The sequence below is a fragment of the Neophocaena asiaeorientalis genome, unplaced genomic scaffold (genome assembly GCF_003031525.2).
Source record: "Neophocaena asiaeorientalis asiaeorientalis breed wild unplaced genomic scaffold, Neophocaena_asiaeorientalis_V1.1 scaffold67, whole genome shotgun sequence".
NCBI classification, from domain to species: Eukaryota; Metazoa; Chordata; class Mammalia; order Artiodactyla; family Phocoenidae; genus Neophocaena; species Neophocaena asiaeorientalis.
Genome location: NW_020173731.1, coordinates 769,505 through 789,128, shown reverse-complemented (window position 1 = coordinate 789,128; position 19,624 = coordinate 769,505).

Below are 19,624 nucleotides of genomic sequence, written 5' to 3'. Positions count from 1 at the left end.
CCAAGCACTATATAAACATGTTACATGTATAATTTCATTTAACTCTCCCAACAACCTTAAAAGATAGATACTATTAACACATTGAACAATGAAGGCGCCTAAGGCATAGAGATGGTAAATGGTTTGAACAAGGTCATACCGCTAACCAGTGATGCAGCCAGGAGTCCAGACACTCTTACTCCAGAGCCTGTACTTAGAATCAGTGAGGGAAAGACAAAGCTGATAGTCTAATTGGGAAGACAAAGCTTATACTTGACAGACAGGCAGCACACGTTAAGTTTGTAAACACTAGTGTAGACATTGTGTGTTACCAGAACACCGAGAAAGGGCAGTTCCCTAAGGCAGGGGTGGTGAGTCTTCATGGAGTGGCTGAGATTTCAACTGGACCTTGAAGTTAGAACTGCACTAGATGAGGAGAGAGGAGAAGAAAAGTCACCTAAGGCAGAGTAAACAGCCCAAGAAAATGTCCTTCAACTCCTTCACCTTCAGATAACCTTTAAAAACAAAGAAAACCACTGAAAAAATTACAAGATGTATTTTTTTTTTGGATTGAGGCTCTTATGACTCTTTTCCCAGTAGTCAAAAATAAACAGAGTTACCAATTTTCTATAAGGTACTTCTAATCCAAAAAGAACAATCACAAAAACATTGGAACACAGGGATGTAAGCCAAGGTACAGTTGGGCAAGTGGCAGACTGCATCAGGGGGCACCAGAACATGATGCTTACCATTGGCCACTGCAGATACAGTGGAAGAAAGCCACAAAAGACAAAACAAAACAAAAAAACCTGGCACAGTAGCATCTGTCCTACAGAGCCAGGCAGGAAGTCTGTGTTCCAAAACTGACACTGAGCTGGGACTCAGCATACTCTCGATAAAGCACAGAATAAAAGGAAGCCTGTAGGATTCAGCTGACAAAATATTCAAAGCTGGAACTGAAAGAAGTCACTGATAGAAATGGGTCAGGAAGTGGAGCTGGTACTATTAGCAAACATAGATGGAGGCAGGTTCTTTTGAAGGATGGGCATATAGAAAATGGGAAAGTTTCAGGAAGGATCAAAAGACACCTGGATTCAGGCTGACTCTTTTCTTCACATAGGAACAGTAGAAAGTTCAGAATTAACATGGTCCTTGATGTGCTCAGGCTCAAATAAACTGAGCTGGATTTCACTCCATATAAGCCATCTTGATTTTGATACTTATCCCTTTACAAATGATAAAATTTGTCCTACCTTATGAAATAAAATATTATTATCTATGTTTGCCCAGTTCTGTTTTCTTTATTCTCTTCATTTTACTATTTCATGTTGTTAAATTTTGATAAACACAATTCCATTTTGTTATTCTGTTAAAAATATTTCCAGACATTGATATATGAAATAAATTAATTGAATGAGATAAATACATTGATGTATGTATATAGTTTTTCAAAAACAGAATTATACACTATATGTTATTTTTTGAACCCTTATTCCACTCAGCAATATGTTCACATATCTCTGACAAGGAATATATTTCTTCATCGTTTATCATCTATTTTTCAAAATGGGAAAACTGAAATCCAGAGGAATAAAATCACTAGTCAAAGTTTCAAAGGGAATGGTTTAGAAAAGGCATTCATTAAACATCAATTTTTATGTAACACAACACAAAAGAAGTTAAATCAACGTGGACCTTGATCAACAGATATGTACTATATAAGATAAAAAGAAAACCCACAGAAATTACAAAGCCTAAAAAAAATACTCCTAAAAATTTTCTTGAAGCAGTTCACAGTCTACAGAGGAGTTCTGCAGAAATCATTTGATTTTCAAAACAATCCAGTGAATTGGCTAAATCAGGTATTTGGTTAATGATTAATGTTGATAAACGTCTCCAGGTCTACTGTATCAGTCCCACCTACATAAAATATTCTGCCTCATTCCCCTGATCTCGACTCACTACAAACCTATTAACTAATGATTCAGAACTTGCTATCTCCACTTTCTCATTCAACTATTGATTCTTCAACCCACTCCAATATGTCCGACCTTTTTACTCTATTGACCTCCATTTTGATAAATCCAATAGACACTTTTCTGTCCTCATCTTTTCTAAACATTCCAGCAGTACTTCATGCATGTTACCACATCTTTCTTCTGAAAACTTTCTCTTCTCCTGGCTTCCAGGACACTACGTTCTGCTGGATTTCCTTCAGAATTACTAGCTCCTCTTTCTTAGTTTCTTTTGCCAAATTCTTCCCAGTTTCTTAATGTTTAAGTGCCTTGGGAATTTTCCCCCAGCCGTCTTCTCTTCTCTAGCTATACTTTTGCCTTATTTACCTCATTCAGTCCAGTGACTTCAAAGGATACCCATGTGCTGACAATTACCAAAGTTGTATCTACAGCCCTAATCAACCCACTCCCAAACTCCAGACTCATATTCTCAAATGCCTACTAGACAACTCTATTGGAATGCCTAATAAAATTTCAAACTCAACAAATCTAAAATACTATACCCCTCACAACAACAATGGAATCTAGGTATTCCTCCAGTTTTCATTACATCAGTAAGTTTTATCACCATTTATCCATTGCTCAAGCCAAAAGTCCAGAATGCTCTTAGATTCTTCTCTTTCCATCACTCTCTCATACCTAACCTCTCCAAGTCTTGGAGAGACTCTAACTTCTTTTTTTTTTTTTTCTTTTTTAAAATTTATTTGGCTGCATTGGGTTTTCATTGCTGAGTTGGGCTCAGTAGTTGTGGCTCGCAGATCTCTAGAGAGCAGGCTCAGTAGTTGGGGCGCATGGGCTTAGTTGCTCTGCGGCATGTGGGATCTTCCTGGACCAGGGCTTGAACCCATGTCCCCTGCATTGGCAGGTGGATTCTTAACCACAGAGTCACCAGGGAAGTCCTCTAACTTCTTAATAATTTTCAGATCTGTGCACCTATTTCTGTATCCATTGCTACCACCCCACTTTAAGAAGTATTGGAAGGTCAGACTCTGGAGTTCCTCCACTTACTAGCTGTAAGGGCAAGTTATCTAACTTCTCTGTGCCTCAGGTTCCTCATCTACAAAATGGCCTATCTTATAGGATTGATAGGTTGTGAAAATTAATCAGTCAACATATGTAGACTGCTTACAAAAGAAACTGGAGTTTTTAGGTTAGGACCAGATAGTGCTTGTTTTTATTTTACTTAAGTTGAAAAAAATCAACACTCTTCCGAAGAAATTAACAGAATCCAGAGTCTACACAAAGTATTAACCAAATGTCCAGGAGACAATCCAAAATTACTTTATATACAAAGAAACAGAAAAATACAAACCAAATTCAAAAGGAAAGGCAACCAATGGAGAATAACCCTAAAATGATGCAGATGTTCAAATTAGTAGACAAGGATTTTGAAGCAGCTATTACAATTATGCATAATATTACAAAGAAAAATACATAATGAATAAAAGAGCAGGAAAATTTGGCAGAGAAACATAAACCGTAACAAAATATCAAGAGTTCTTGAACTGAAAAATAAAACGCTAAAAAAATTTTAAAATCACTGAATGAGATTAATAACAGATTGAAGATGACAAAGCAAAGTGCATTTGAAGATAGATCAATAGGTTATCCAACCTGAATAACAGAGAGAAAAACGATTGAAAAAAGTTTACAGAGCCACAGGGACCTGTGGAATAATATCAAAAGTCTCATAAAGTGTCACTGAGATGCCAAAAGAAAAGGAGAGAAAATAGGGCATACACTGCTATATGTGTTTGGCAAATGTGTCGAATAGTACATTTATATTTGTGCATTACAAATATGTATGTTTCATCACAAAAGAAAACAAGAATCATAAAAAATTCAGATTCCTAGTTAAGCTTATTCATGCTGCAATGTTTATGGGTTGTGTATTGATACCTGCACTTACTTTGAAATGCATCAAAAAAATAAGATGGCCTGATAGAGGGATGATTAGAGGAACAGACATGTGACAAAGTGAGAATAGTAAATGGTTATTTTCGAATCTTATTATTATTATTATTATTATTTTTTGCAATACGCGGGCCTCTCACTGTTGTGGCGTCTCCCGTTGCGGAGCGCAGGCTCCGGACGCACAGGCTCAGCGGCCATGGCTTACAGGCCCATCCGTTCTGCGGCATGTGGGATCTTCCCAGACCAGGGCACGAACCCGTGTCCCCTGCATCGGCAGGCGGACTCTCAACCACTGCACCACCAGGGAAGCCCTAGAATCTTTGAGGTAGGTATATAGTGTAACACTGTAATTTTTTTTCATGTTTTCTGTATTTTTATAATAAAGTGATGGAAATTTATAAATTAAGTAGAATATTTTCAGTGTTTTTTTGTCCAAAACTTACCCAAAATTATCTATGAAAAAAATTTCTAAGAAGAGTGTAAGTGCTATAGACCCATTACTTATTATTATTTGAGCTACTTTTATCCTTCCTGGACAACTGTAATAGTCTCCTAACTGATCTCTTTATTTTCTCCCTCTCCAACTCATTCTCTACTTAGCAGCCAGAATGACACTATAAAAATGTAAATCTGGACATGTTGATTGCCTTGCTTAAAATGCACTAATGGTTTCTCTCGCTCTTAGAATAAAATGTAATCTCCTCTTAGCCTACAAGGCCTGCCTCCGTGACTGCCTGTTACTTGACCCACCAAGCTCTTTCCAATTGGCAGGCTTTGCACTTGTGTCCCTTCTGCTTGTAATGCCTTTCTTCCAGCCCTTTAGTGACTGACCAATTCTCATTCTTTAGCTCTATCTCAGGACCCTTTTTTATTTCCTTCATAGCACTTATCACAATTTGTAATTATCTAGTTTTCTATTTAGTTGCTTATTGTCTGTCTTCTCAGCTAGAGCTCATAAAAGTAAAAGATTTCATTCTTGTTCACTGTTGTCTTCCTGGGGCCTGAAGTGGGCTCTGATCAGACATTAAGTATTTTGCCTGATATCTCAAATTTACTGAATTGCAAAACTGTGACTCGAACCCAGTTTTTCTGTGATTTCTTTCATGATACCAATTGGGTAGGGAGAAAGTACACTGCATGATTTCTATCCTCCTGGAGTTTCAAGTCCAAAAAAGAAAAGATCAAACACGGAATCCAAGTGACAACTGGTTCCAAGCTCCAGAAAATCCCTGCACTTCATGCTTCTCACATCTTTTCCCGTGAGAATCTGGGCTCAGCATCATAAGGATTTATCTCGTCCCTGATCACCCACATAGTGTCTGCCACTAAATCCTGTTATTGGCCTCCCTACATCTCTCCATTCCCTAGTACTGCTGCACTGTCCAGGTCACCTCTGTCCTTTGTCAAGACTATGACGATCAAGTGGTCCTCCTTCCTTCAGTCTTGCCTCTGTTCTCTACACTGCAGCCAAGGTAATCCTTGTGAAATGGAAATCTAACTCCATTTATGGATAGGAAGTCATAGTCAAAAGGCAGAGGCCTACTGGTGGCAGACACTGGTGGACAGGTAGGAGCTGTCCCATTTTGGTTACAATGTTCTATCCACATAATGGTTAACCAGCTTCTTCTAGTTAAGAGAGTTTATTTGATTACTTTGGAGAACCAATTCCTACAGAGAGCAGACAGACATTCTAGTAAGGTTTCAAGTGACACTAATAATTCAGAAGGATAAAGGGCTAGAGACCAGGAAGATAAAAAAAAAATCTATTTCAAATGCTCTCATAGAGCAACTATAGTATTTCACTACCAGGTATATTTGCATGCCATTATTTATAGAGGATTAATTTTATTTAGCGTTTCTTGAGTTACACAGCTTTTGCTGTGCTTTTCACAATCCCCAGTCAAAATTCTGACCTAGTTTGCCTCTTAACTGGTGTTCATCAAAGCAGGTAGCTTCCAGGGTTGATGACAGCTTTGAGAAGATAGGGAGAGAACATTGTTATGAACAACAGTACAAGCATGATTTTTTTAAAAAGCACAATACAAACTGTCATTCTTAGAAGAGATATTTCTGAGTCTTTCTTCCCTACTGCCAAAGAAAAAATATAATCATAATGTAGTTAAATTCAAAGGTTGGGACCTTAAGACACATATTGGTCTCTTGTCATGACTGTGGTCCCAGATGACGAAAATTTCTCTAGAAATACAAGCTGTGGCAATTCACAGACTTTCATTAAATGTACAGTCAGCTCCCTGATGCTCTCTTTAAGGACCTGGTTAGTGAAAACAAGGTCCCTAATTGAAAACACAGTTTTAATATTTACTTTCCAGGGAGTTGTAAAGGTACCATAAACAAACTCTAATCCCCTCTAATGTTTGCATTAGTCTTCTGAAATTATTAGACTTGTTCAGTTTTAAAATTTCACAGGTGTAGCACCAAATTCTTAATGGCTGAAGATTATTTAATAGGTAGTAAATCTCAGTCCAGGTGTATAAGAAGTGCAGCTATTTTAAAGTTACTTTTAGTGTTCAACCTGTACAAGAAAATCCAGGAAGAAATAGATCATTACTATTTTGAGTACTTTCCTGTCACATTTCTTTTATCTATAGCAGAGCATGCATAGTATGTGGCAGGAACATTTGTCAAACAGAACATTTTTTCTGACTGCCTCATGTGATGTGACTCAGCGTCCAACTTGCTGCAGTGAGAAGCAAGGGACACAGAGCAATGACAGGCTGAGGAGGTCACAGACACGTGGTTCCTGGAATGTGCATGATCCTTGACTGGTGAGCATATAAGAGGGAGGTGCTGGGTCAGGGAACAGCTTTATCCAGACTGAGTGCACGTTGACTTGATACTAGCAGTAGAGAATGTCTGGTCCCCTGGTCGGATCTCATTCTATGTGTGTTTGATCTGGCACAGACCTTAGCTAGCTCTACCCAAAGAATTTCCCCTACTGGGCTTCTGGGGCTGTGTTATTTAGAGACAAGACTGTAAACCAGCAAAGAGTATAGAGGTAACTGATCAAAACTTCAGATGATTTATAACTGAACTCCAGGTGAAAAGGGTACAGTAAAACAAACAAAAAACAAACCCAAAAAACCCCAAAATGAAACCAAAAAACCCCTGCACCCATTTAACCCTTCTTCTCCTCATTCTTTTCAACATCCCTTGCTTTATGACTGAACTTTCACACCCTCTCTTCTTTTGTGCCTTCCCCTCCACTCCTCTAGCTCTCACCCTCTACTGATTACTCCCCTACATTATTGCCTATGTAAACTTAGGCAACTTTCTCAGCATCTTGGAATCTCAGTTTCTTCATCTATAAAGTGGGGTTAATAATATGTCTCCATGAATTTCTGTGCTGCAGAGCACTTCCACAGTGCTCAACTAAATGGCACGGATCTCAAGTTCTCCCCTCTGCCAGTGCTTCTTCCTTGAAGACCATCCCCAGTCCTGGCTTATCATTGGAGATTCCAGCTGAATGCATAAGGGCACATTCACTGGGCACCAGCCACAATTTGCATTGGAAGAAAGAGGAAAGCAATCCAAGAATAAAGGAGAAGATGCTAACACACTCTAAATGTGGGACTGCAGACCATGAGCTTGATCCAGCCTTTAAGACATTTCATTTCACAGGCTGAGATTACGATAACAAGCGTGTACTCAGTTTCATGCTAAAACCTTATTCATGAACCTGCCGTTCAGCTGTAATGATGGAAGGCTAGACTCATTCCAAATAGAGGAGTGAGCTACAGTCAACTTTTGATTAGTGAAGGACAGCTGATCTGATTTGGAGCTCCTCTGGGGGTCCTGCAAGGCCACATTTCTGTCACATGCACCATTTTATCATCAGCTTTCCTGCTCTGAGGCTGATCCTGGTAAGAAGCCGTTAATCACTTTCAGTCATGCACAAGCCATCAGCCAGCTGGGGAGATGGGATGTCAATCTGCCTCTTTTTTGGGAGGAGGGGGAGGCTAGATGGAACCCAAAACATCCCAAGATGCTATTTCAGTTGACATCTTCTGCTTGTCTCCTCCTTGCTCTTCCTATCTTCTCCTGATGCTCCAGATCACAGCTGAGGATCTGGCAGCGCTGGTAAAGATATCCAGGCTTGAATGCGATGGGGGCAGCAAGGCTGTAACTATAATTAAGAACTCAAGTTCTAGGTAGTCCCTGATTAATTAATTCATTCAACCCGTCAGTCAATAAGCATTCATTGTCTCTCCACATACCCCAAAAGCACTACATTCAAGCCTGTTCTAGGAAACTTACTTTTGTTGGAATAATTCCCAACGGTGGCTGTGTCTAAATATCCTGTGGAGTCTGGGGGTTGGGGAATGCATATTCCTAGGCCCTATTCTCCAGAAATCCTGATTCAGTATTTCTAGTGGGGTTCTCAGCATCTGTATGCAGATGTGCAGCACAGTCCCTCCATCTCATTACCATGTGCCTATCATGAATGTCTTCCTCTAGTCACACTCTCTTTGGTCACAAACACTATCTATACATATTACTTAGCTAATCAGATAAACTTAGTCAGGACCTTTCCTCTCCTACAAGGAATATCCATCCATTGGACAAATATATACAAGCCCTGAGCCAGGAACTCAGTATACATCATATATCAATGATAAGCCCTGGTCCTCCTTCGGCTGTTTTCACAATGGTCTTCTGGAGACAGTAGTCTTCTCATAGAATACAGTAGAGAAGATTTTCAGACCAAGGGAAGGTGGTGCTTTAAGGGAGGTTTCCAAAAACAGGTAGTTTAGCTGCCACTTAATCTGACCCAGGGTAGAGCTAGCCTACACCAGGTTCTCACGATTCGGGGGACTGGGGGTGGGGGGATCTTCTTCCTTACCCTCTTTAGAAGTAGCAGCCTGGAATTGGGCGTTCTGTTGAAGCACAGAAACCTGAATCCTAGAACAGACCACGACCTTAAGAGACCCCCCGAGAGAATCTGAAAAACAGATCAGCAACTTCAACATAATCAAGAGTTGGCAGAGAGCGCTGGATAAGCTTAGAAAGATGATTAGTTTGTGCCTGACTTAAAGGTTCTGCCTAATTTTCATTATACAAGTTGACATATTTTAAATTTGAGATTACCTATGCCAAAGTCTTTTTTCTTAGTAATCTGGAGTTGGCCATATTACATCGTCTAAAGCATGTAATTCTTTACTATCCAACTCTGGAATGAACTACTGAGGAAAAATCTATGTGATCTTAAGCCAGAGAGGTCTAAATAAGCTTTGGATTTAAGCCTTTCATGAACACAAGGTTTGAAGGTGGTATTTTCTCAAGGGCACATCCATTCCTGTGAATCCAGAAAGCACTAGAGATACTGAGGTTGATACGCAGAGAATGAACAATAAATGATAGCAGAAGTTAATTGTTTAATTCTGATTGAAAGGGAAAGATGGAAGAGAAACACCAAATTAGTATAGGCACTGGATAGAAGATTTTAAGAGTTGGAAAGTAAGAACCAAAACAAATGCCTCTTAGACTAATTGGAACTTTTAAATGAGCTGGAAAGAGTTGAACACATGTTATTTTGTGGTTTCTCATACCACCCCACCCTACCCTCAATCATTACGAGGCAGCAGTGGAATAACTTGATAAAGTAAGTTTTGCCTCACCGGCATATAACATTTTTGGTGAATGAGTAACTGGCTAGATCATAAAATCAGAATACAGGCATTTCTTAAAAAGTCAAATGCTTTTGGAAAGTAACCTGAGGGTATCTTTCATGATTCCAGTCACAGACTTTAGACTTCACCTGTTCCTCAGTTGACTGTGATGTGATAGCATCACATGGCTTAGGTATGTCACAGGTCGCCAGCTGCACACACGGCATTGGTCACAGACTGCAGAGCTGGGGATCAGGGTTCATGAGACAAAGCTCATTTCAGATATCTGCCATCCCAAATGTCAGGACAAGTAAAGATTAAATGGAGGGAAATTGGAGACAAAAAGAAAGGAAGGGAAAACCTGAGGTCACAAATGAAGACCAAGTTTATTTCTCTGTTTTATTTGCTCTTCTGACATTTATCCCTTGACTTTTCTGTTTCATGTGTACATATACACACATATGTATGCATATTTATATATGTATGTGCACATATGTATATGCACCTATACACGGTTCCTATATTTCTCCTCTTCTGGTATTAAAATCGTAATATTCATCCTATTTATGTGGGAGGAGCATGAAACAGATAAAATAACAAAATCACATTTTGTTGCAGGAGGACTATCGCCTGAGAACATTTAGAAGTTAGAGACCAGAATAAGTAGAGAGAGAAGGGTATCACAGTAATAAGGGAAAGTCTTCCAAGATACACTTCAGCCAAGAATGTGTTTTCTTTTCCTTCTTAAATCCAGGATGTCTATAAAACCACTCTCATTAAAGCTTCAGAAAAAACTCTGCCTAGCATTTTTGGTAGAGGGAAGGAGTAGGCATTTACAGGTGTTTCCAATGAACTGGTTAACAGAATATATAACATTGGAGGAGCCTCCCATGTCTAACATTTCGTACATTTGCTTGGATTCGTAAAATTGGAAATAGGAAAATAAATGACTGGGGGACCATAACGGTGAAGCCAAGCAGAAAGCCTGAACTTTAAACAATTGCAGACTGAAAAATCAAAAGCTCTGTAACTATATGTGCACTCTGATTCTAAGAAGTGACCAGTCTGATGGTGAACCATGTGGAGCAGGGTTTGATGTGGAGCAGATGAGGCCCAAGAAGAAAACTAAAAACATGAGAATCTTTAGCCTAAGGGAAGATAGTCCCTAGCAAGAAGAGACTGGTAGTCAGAGTCAAAACTATGGAACAATGGCTTGCCCTCCTAAACTTGCTTAGTTCACCCCCTCAAATATCGATGTCCTCTGTTACCTCTGGGAGGAGCTATCTTCAGCCCCACGAAACCCAAACCCTGACCGTGGCTTCTCAAAAATCACCTGCCTAAGCTAGCTGTGGGGTCCCTGCAAAGTGGTAGGAATCTGATATTATGGAGATCCAATGAAGTTGATCGGGTATATATTTCTTTTCATAACGTTGCCTGAGCAAAATCAAGTTTTGTTCACATACTTTCCTCCCAACTAGACCATGATCTTTTTAGGGAAAATTACTATGTCTTATTCATTCATATATCACCAATGCACATAGTTGATGCTCAAAAATATTTACTGAATAAATAGGCCAATGTGCCACTCAAAGCAAAAGTGGCTTCAAAGTAAATTATTGACAGTCATGTATTCATTCAGTATACATTTACTGAGCACCCAGCTCTTATGCTAACTAACTAGGGATAAAAAAATAAAAGGCAACACATGCCCTCAAGGAGCTCACATCTCAAGGGGGAGACAAGATCTATGATGGAGGGAGAGTGGAATAGAAAGAAGAGGGCAGACTCAGAGACAGTGAGGACATCAAACCAATAGGATTGGATACCTGTTTCTCACTTAGATGGAATGAATGGATGGTAAGGAAATTAGGAGAAGAGCTTGGTAAAGGGAGAGACATAAGAAATTCTAGTCTAAGGGGAAAAGCCATTCGAGAGAAAGGAGATAGTTGATATAGTGAAAACCCTCAAGGGCCCCCCCGACAAAGTGAGACCCAAAGACAGGGTAGGTAATAAGTAAAGTATTCCTCCAATAATGGTGAGTCCTCTGCCTATTAAAGCAGCCTAGTCCATTTTTAGCAGCTCTGAGAACTTAATGTCTACTTTGATATATCTTCTGCCCACTGATCCTAGTTCCATCTATGAAAGCCACAGAGAATAGGTTAAATTCTTCTTCTATGTGATAGCCCTTTAAATACATGCCCTCCTTTCCTTTTAACTGAAGTTCATATATGATTTTCATACATTTCACCATTTTCCCCCATACTCATGCTTCTAGATTGACTAATTGAAAAATGGAAACTCTAAGAGAATATGAAAGATAAGAAATCTGAAAATCATGGTTGGCAGTTTTAGGAGGTATGGTAATAGAAGAGGAAATATTAATCACCTACATGTTAAGCACTAGGTTAGGACCTTTTTATACAAACTAAAATGCCACAGGGATCTGAAGCTAATTCCATGACACCTTATTCTCCTCCTCCAGTTCATTACCATTAACTTTCTTATAAGCATTCTCCTTTATTAGGTCAGTTACCATGTCCTTAAAATATATTCATTCTGTTTTCTTTTCCTATTCTTTTGTACGAAACGACTTATGAAAACAGTGTGTTGGGCAGTGAGATAAGTATTTCACAGTCTTTTAGAAATAAAATATACTTAAATGTGAGGCCACAAGCAATGATGAGCCAGCTTTATCTTTGGACATCTTAAGTCATCCAAACACTTCCTTTGTGGCAAGTTGCAAAGAAAAAAGAGTGAGTGTTTTACTGTCTCATATGCTGTAGCTACTTTTATACATCGAAGGTAAAGGAGGGGAGAGGTATAAATTAATTTTTAAATTTACATACATAGTATAATTAGCTTATAAAATAAGGAAAGACATTGCTCAATCAAGAAAGAAACAATTTCTTCTAGACATCAGAATCTATTTGGAAATTGTCTCTTCCAATTGGACTTTCATCTGACTCTCAACATTTCAAATCAGATATCTCTTAAATAATATACTCCTTTTCATAGGTTGAATAGCTTCAAATGAGGCTCAATGTACTCCTTGTCTCTGTAAAGTCATTCACTTTACAATTCACCTTTCTTATCATCTTGTCACACTTTATGCTGACAATTTATACATGCGAACCCAACATTGCAGAATCAAAAACTACAGTGTCCAAACCAGTGCCATCTTCTTCCCTTTAGGGTCTTGTTTTACATGTATAGGCCTTGAGACAAGGCTTTAAAAACATACTTCATCCATTATCAGCATTCTAGGATCGTTTTTTTTTTCCTATAAGGAGTTTTAGCATCACTGTGTTCCACAACTCTCTCTTTCCCTTTAAAGCAAAACCCAGCATAAACTGGACAAACACCCAAAATAGGCTCTCCATTTCCTGCAGCCCCTGTAGCCTCTAGCAGTCTAGTCTATCCCTGAGCAATGCATTCAGATCTCCAACTAATTATGTAATCAAATCTGTTTAAAATTCCATCCCTTGAATTTGTGTTTGGCAAAGATGGGATCACCTGTTCATTAAATGAAACGCTTCCCCTAAAAATGCACACAGTATATTTTGAGAACATAGTGGGACCTTGAACTTCTTTCAACGAGGACATTTTACTCCCACTCCCCTTCTACCACACTTTCAACATATTATCCCTCTTGAATTTCATATTTATATTATCAAACAAACAATATATCAATTAATATCTAGCATTTTGCATCTAGTACATTCTCGTCACTTCCAGTTGGCTTGTGGCTCATTTCATTGTACACTTACTTCTCCACACTACTAGATAAGTTTTGATTTTATAGTATTAAAAAAAAAAACCAAAAAACAAAAAAACAGGGCTGCTGTCAAACATTATATAAGGAAATGGTTTCCTTGACAACCATAACCACAAGCAAGTTGTTTGAACCTCTTCCTCATTGCACGGTTTGTTTAGTTACTAAAATATTTCAGAACATTTTGATGCAGAGTCAGGTACTAAATACCTGAATGTTTAGAACCAGCTGGAAGCAGAGCAGGTGATAAACTATCCAAACAGTTGTAAAGTATTTAACGCTAACCGTTTTCAAGTATTAGAGTTCAGCCTCGTGACACAGTCTCTAAAAGGACAAATGTTGAAACCTTGATATTTAAGATCCAGAATAAATGGATCTACCCCAAAGACATAATTAAAAAAAAAATAGTAGCTAGAAATGCCAAAGAAGTGAAAGACTTTGTTGATATGGAAAATGACATTTCGGCTGTATTAATTGCCAAATGGAAATTCTGTAACAGAAAAGAGGTCAGCTTCAAGGTTATCAGTAGAACGCCAGAAATCTGGTCAACAGTGCTCTTAAGAGTATGTCTCTTAACAAATTTAGACACAAAATAGGGAGTATCACTAAAACAGGTACTGAAAAATTGCAATGTAAAGAAAATGCCTCATAGCTCATAAGATTAAAAAAATCTCTAACTCTGGAAAACTCCCAAACTAAAAATATTTTCCCATATATCAATTTTTCACCAACAAAATGGAAATGTACAGCTTGTAAGGATTATAAAAAACATTAGAAAAATCAATAGGAGATTGCATAAAATGTGATTAGCATCCCGACATAAAATTACTAACAAGAGCATATAACTCCTATACTGTCCAATTCTCCTTCTGAAACCTGTCAAAGACAGAATATAATAACACAGTTTACTTCACTCCCAAACCATTCTGAATTTGGGGATGCCTTCAGACTATCTAGAATCAGAGTAACTGGACTGAAATAAATGATATAAACAGTTATGTTTGTGTTCATACGTGTTTATTAAGAAACAACTGTGTGAAAATATGGGTCAAAATTTAACTAAGGAGGACTTCCCTGGTGGCGCAGTGGTTAAGAATCCACCTGCCAATGCAGGGGACACGGGTTCGAGCCCTGGTCTGGGAAGATCCCACATGCCACGGAGCAACTGCCACAACTACTGAAGCTCTCACGCCTAGATCCCGTGCTCTGCAACAAGAGAAGCCACCGCAGTGAGAAGCCCGCGCACCACAACAAAGAGTGGCCCCCGCTCGCAGCAACTAGAGAAAGCCTGCGTTCAGCAACAAAGGCCCAATGCAGCCAAAAGTAAATAAATTAATTAAAAAAAAATTTCCCTAAGGAAAGTAGTGGAAACTCTTTGAGAAATTGGACCTGTGGGTCCCCTGACAGGCTGAGAAGCAGGTGGAGAAGACAAATAGAATTTTGCTTTCAAGCTCTGAGAGAGTCTTTGGATTTAGATATGAAATAAGGAGAAGGGGTTGGGGAGGCAGGAAGGAAGAATGGATGGAGGGAAGGAGACAGGGAGGGAGATAAGAAAGGAGGGAGAAAAAAAAAGAAAAGAAAGAGTTCTGAAAAGCAGAGATTCCAGGTACCATTCTAAGACAGTTTTGAGAACAGTGTCAAGATGAAGCCAAAGAGATTTATCTGAGGCCTACCCATAAAAGGACCTCAGTTCTCCACGACTGAGAGCTTAAACGTTTTTACACACTTACATTCTTAACATACTGCTCTACAGATATAGAATGTTAGAGCCCTCCCATCCAGCCATGTGTTGGAACAGAACCAGAATTGTAAGGAGAGCTTTGGCACTGTCACAATCCCTCCTTGGCCCCTTCCTTGGCCCATAAAAGGCCTCTACTCAGGTGGCATCCATATTCGAATTCTCAACATTTGCCTGAGGAATTCTGTTTGATGGGTTCTAGACATAATTGGCCACAGAGGAGTGTACATCCCAGAAGGTATTTGTCAGGCCGAATCTCATCAAACTCATTGCTTTCAGTACCTCAAATGCTTGCTCGGGAAACATCATTATGGAGCACTGCCTGAAGGATAGAAAATCCAGGCATTCCTCTGCACACTCTAAAATCTATCTTTGGAGTGATCCAAGCCAGTAGAGATCTTCATATCTAGATGGTCTCATTTAGTTCTTTCCCTCTTTTGATGAATTTTATTTATTTTAGGTTTAAAATGTATATATATCTATAGTTCACTTTGTTCTGTAAAAAAATTTAAGATAGGAATTTTGTTAAATTGAACTGTGGAATGACACCATTAGCCTTTATTTGAGGAACATTATGGGAAACACATCTATCAAATTCCTATCAAGATAATATTGAGAATGTTATTCATTATATTTCAAAGTGTTCTCCCTAAGAAGACCCCCTGGAAAAAAATGCCCTCTTGCTTTGGTACAAAGAAGTGTTGTACTTCTCTTCATTTTTTATGAACACTGACTCATATAATAGACTGTATTTCTCTCTGGGCACAGAGACTTGTGGCCTTTGTTTGTCCATCATGCAGAACCTCGCAGCATATATTTTTGTGGAGTCACTCCTGGACTCATCATTCTTTCCCTCCTCCTATTTTCTCTGCATTCAAATATTCCCACTTTTAAAGTTTTTGAATTCGTTAATATAGTATGCTGAGAAAAAGTACCACGGGTTAGGGCAACACATCTCCTTCCCACAGATGGAAAGAGGTAAGTGCACAACATTGGGGCTGGACAGTAATCCTACCCATGCAGACCCAGAAAGGAGTCTGAGCCTCTCTTCTCCTCACGGAGAAAGAGTACAGCAAAATCACAGGCCACCATCATCAGCCAGACCACCTCATCCATGGGAGGGTAACTTCTAGGGAATGCATTTTGGAGTGTCACATAATACCACTCAGTTCTCCTGTACAATCATAAAATAAAATACTCAGCACTTTTAAAAAATGAAAATAAGAAACTAGAGTTCATTATTAGGATGAAATATTTATCCCTTGGATAGGATGGAGACAGCCTACTGCCCTAAAGGACAGTGCTGGCTTCCTCTGCTGGCTTTGTTAAGTGTCTGGACACGCCCATCCCTGCAGCAGAAGGAATCAGATGAGAAGACCGTGATAGAAGCCAGCTCTGCTGTAATTCCTGGGGGGAGCAAGCCTCATTATGCACCTAGAATGGGTGTAGCTTGTTCTAATTTCTTTTGGCTCTACACAAGGACGCCCCTCACTCCCTAAAACTTTGGCTTGGCCTTGCAACTTCAGCCTCTCTACTTAACTCTGCTCTAGTCCTTTCCTTAACCACTATTTTTGCTCACTGTCCCCAAGGTTCTCTACCTCGCATTATACACATGGCCTAGGTCACCGGGAGAACACATCCACCCCCTATCCACAGTTACTCCCTTGAGCTAAAGTGAACGACTTTTCCTAGTTTTAAAACTGAAAACCTTACATCCTTGGAAACCACTCAGTCCCAGGCAAACAAAGATAGTTGGTCACTCCCAGTCTACACTGAGCACATAGGAAATTGATGGCAGAAATGGAATCTTGTTTACTTTATTCCTTATCTAATATACGACTGGTAAAAAAGACAGCACTGTGAGCAAAAATTACAGAACTGAGTTATCTAAGCATGTGTGAGTAACATGGCAATAGCCATAAAATTTAAATCTCATTCTCCTCACCCTGCATGCTTCAGAAATGCCTCTGCTGCCTTTTACCACTGTATGCTCATGTAATATAATTCTTAAATTGGCCCAAGGAAAATGAGGTAAGATAGTATATCTTCTATCTAAAAATAAACAATGAATTCTTGGACTTCCCTGGTGGCGCAGTGGTTAAGAATCCACCTGCCAATGCAGGGGACACGGGTTCGATCCCTGGTCTGGGAAGATCCCACATGCTGCGGAGCAACTAACCCACGCGCCACAACTACTGAGCCTGCTCTCTAGGCCCGCAAGCCACAACTACTGAGCCCACGAGCCACAACTACTGAAGTCTGCTCACCTACAGCCCCTGCTCCACAGCAAGAGAAGAAACCGCAATGAGAAGCCCCCACTCGCCGCAACTAAAGAAAGCCCACACGCAGCAATGAAGACCCAATGTAGCCAAATATAAATAAATAACTTTATCAAAAATAAAAAAACGATGAATTCTAAATCCAAATAGAAATGATTTTCGGATAATTCAATTTGATCACATCTCCATCTCTCTCCTCCCCCTTTCGTGTAAATACAAGAGCTGCCTATGAATCTATCTCAAAAGACAAAGGGAAAAAAAAAAACTCTGTGCCCAGGGAAACCTGATTTTACAAACCAGGAGGTGATCAAATTTCCAAAACAAAATTGCCATAATCCCTGATCAACAGAAAGGGGACTCTAGAAGTACAAATAGTCAATATACACAATAGAACTCACTCCTTGCAAATTAGTCACTGATCCTTTATGCATTTCTTAACTCACCCAGTCTCAGAAAATGTGCACATAAAGACTCTTGTTTACATCACGGTCTCAATTGTGAGTTTTTAAGCAACCAACAGGGCAACCTATCCACATATGTCCATTATGATCCTTTCTAACAAAGAATATTTCCTTAAACTGTTTCAACAAAGAGAAATTAATGCATAAGCATTTCAGAGTTTTGACTTTTTTAAAGTTTGCATACTTGTTGATATATCGGAGAAAAGATATACTTAGTGTACATTGGAATTGAGAGTCAGATTAATTCCATCCAACATACATATAGTCCTACATCTAATTCTGGAGGTAATATAATCATCCTGTCATGTCTGATGGATGCCTGAATAGACTTTAGGATTTTGAAAGTCTCAAGTTAAGCTTCTAGTTTATTCCTCTAAATCTCCAAGGCTTTAGATAAAAATGATCTCTTATATCTTCACTATAAGACTCGGGTGTGAAACTCTCCAGCAGGAAAACATCCTTAAAACTAGATATATTTTATAATTGATCGTGTGTCCACATTACCTGAATATAGGACACCAGTGCTGAAGCTGCTTTAAAATAACAATAGGAAAACTGGTTGCCAGTGGGAAAGCCCCAGAGATAGGAACGTCAATTTACTGCAGACATCTGTGATAAAAGGGGAAATCTGGTCGTTTTTCTTAAAGGAAAACGAGTCAGACACGGCAAATCTGTTAGCACTAAAACCTAATACTATGCCTATTTTAAAAGAACAACACATTTTTAAAAATAGACTTTATTTTTTAGAGTAGTTTTAGGTTTTTAGAGGAAAAAAGAGAGATTTCCGTATACCCCTTCCCCCTACACATACGCATTTGCCATCACCATCTAACAACAGAGTGATAACAACAGAGTGATACATATGTTACCATTGATGGACCTGAACTGACACAGCATCATCACCCAATGTCCATAGTTTACATACAGTTCACTCTTGGTGGCATACGTTCTATGGGTTTGGACAAATGTCTAATGATACGTATGTACCACTGTAGTATCATACAGAACAGTTTCACTGCTCTAAAATCCCCTGTGCTCCACCTATTCATCTCTCCCAACCCCTGGCAACCACTGATCCTTTTACTGTCTCCACAGTTTTGCCTTCCCCCAAAATGTCATATAGTTGGAATCATACAGTATGTAGCCTTTGCAGATTGGCTTCTTTCACTTAGAAATATGCATTTAAGATTCCTCCATGTCTTTTCATGGCTTGATAGCTCATTTCTTTAGAACCACACATTTTTTTTTTAAATTGAGCTTTCTTCCTTAACTTAGAACTGTGATGTCCATGGTTAGAGGGAGAGTTTGTGTTTTACAAATTGGTAAACATAACATATTGGAGTAGGTAAGCCCTGGATTTAGAGACAGCAATCATGGGTTCAAGTTGCGGCTCTGCAACTTACTAGAATGCGACCTTGGAGAAGTCACTTAACCACTGAGGTGAGTGAAGGTTGAACATAAATAGGCTTAATTATCCATGAGGAAACTTGGCTTAAGATTGTGCCCGAAAGGGGTGTCCTTGAAATGGTGGTGACACACCGATCTAGTCAAATCTTCTCTTTTGGTAAGTGAAACTGTGAAATGAACACACATAAGAAATAGGGAGTGACTAAGTTTGAGGGAATAAAAAGAAGATAGGGGCTTCCCTGGTGGCGCAGTGGTTGAGAGTCCGCCTGCCGATGCAGGGGACACGGGTTAGTGCCCCGGTCCGGGAAGATCCCACATGCCGCGGAGCGGCTGCGCCCGTGAGCCATGGCTGCTGAGCCTGCGCGTCCTGAGCCTGTTGCTCCGCAACGGGAGAGGCCACAACGGTGAGAGGCCTGTGTACTGCAAAAAAAA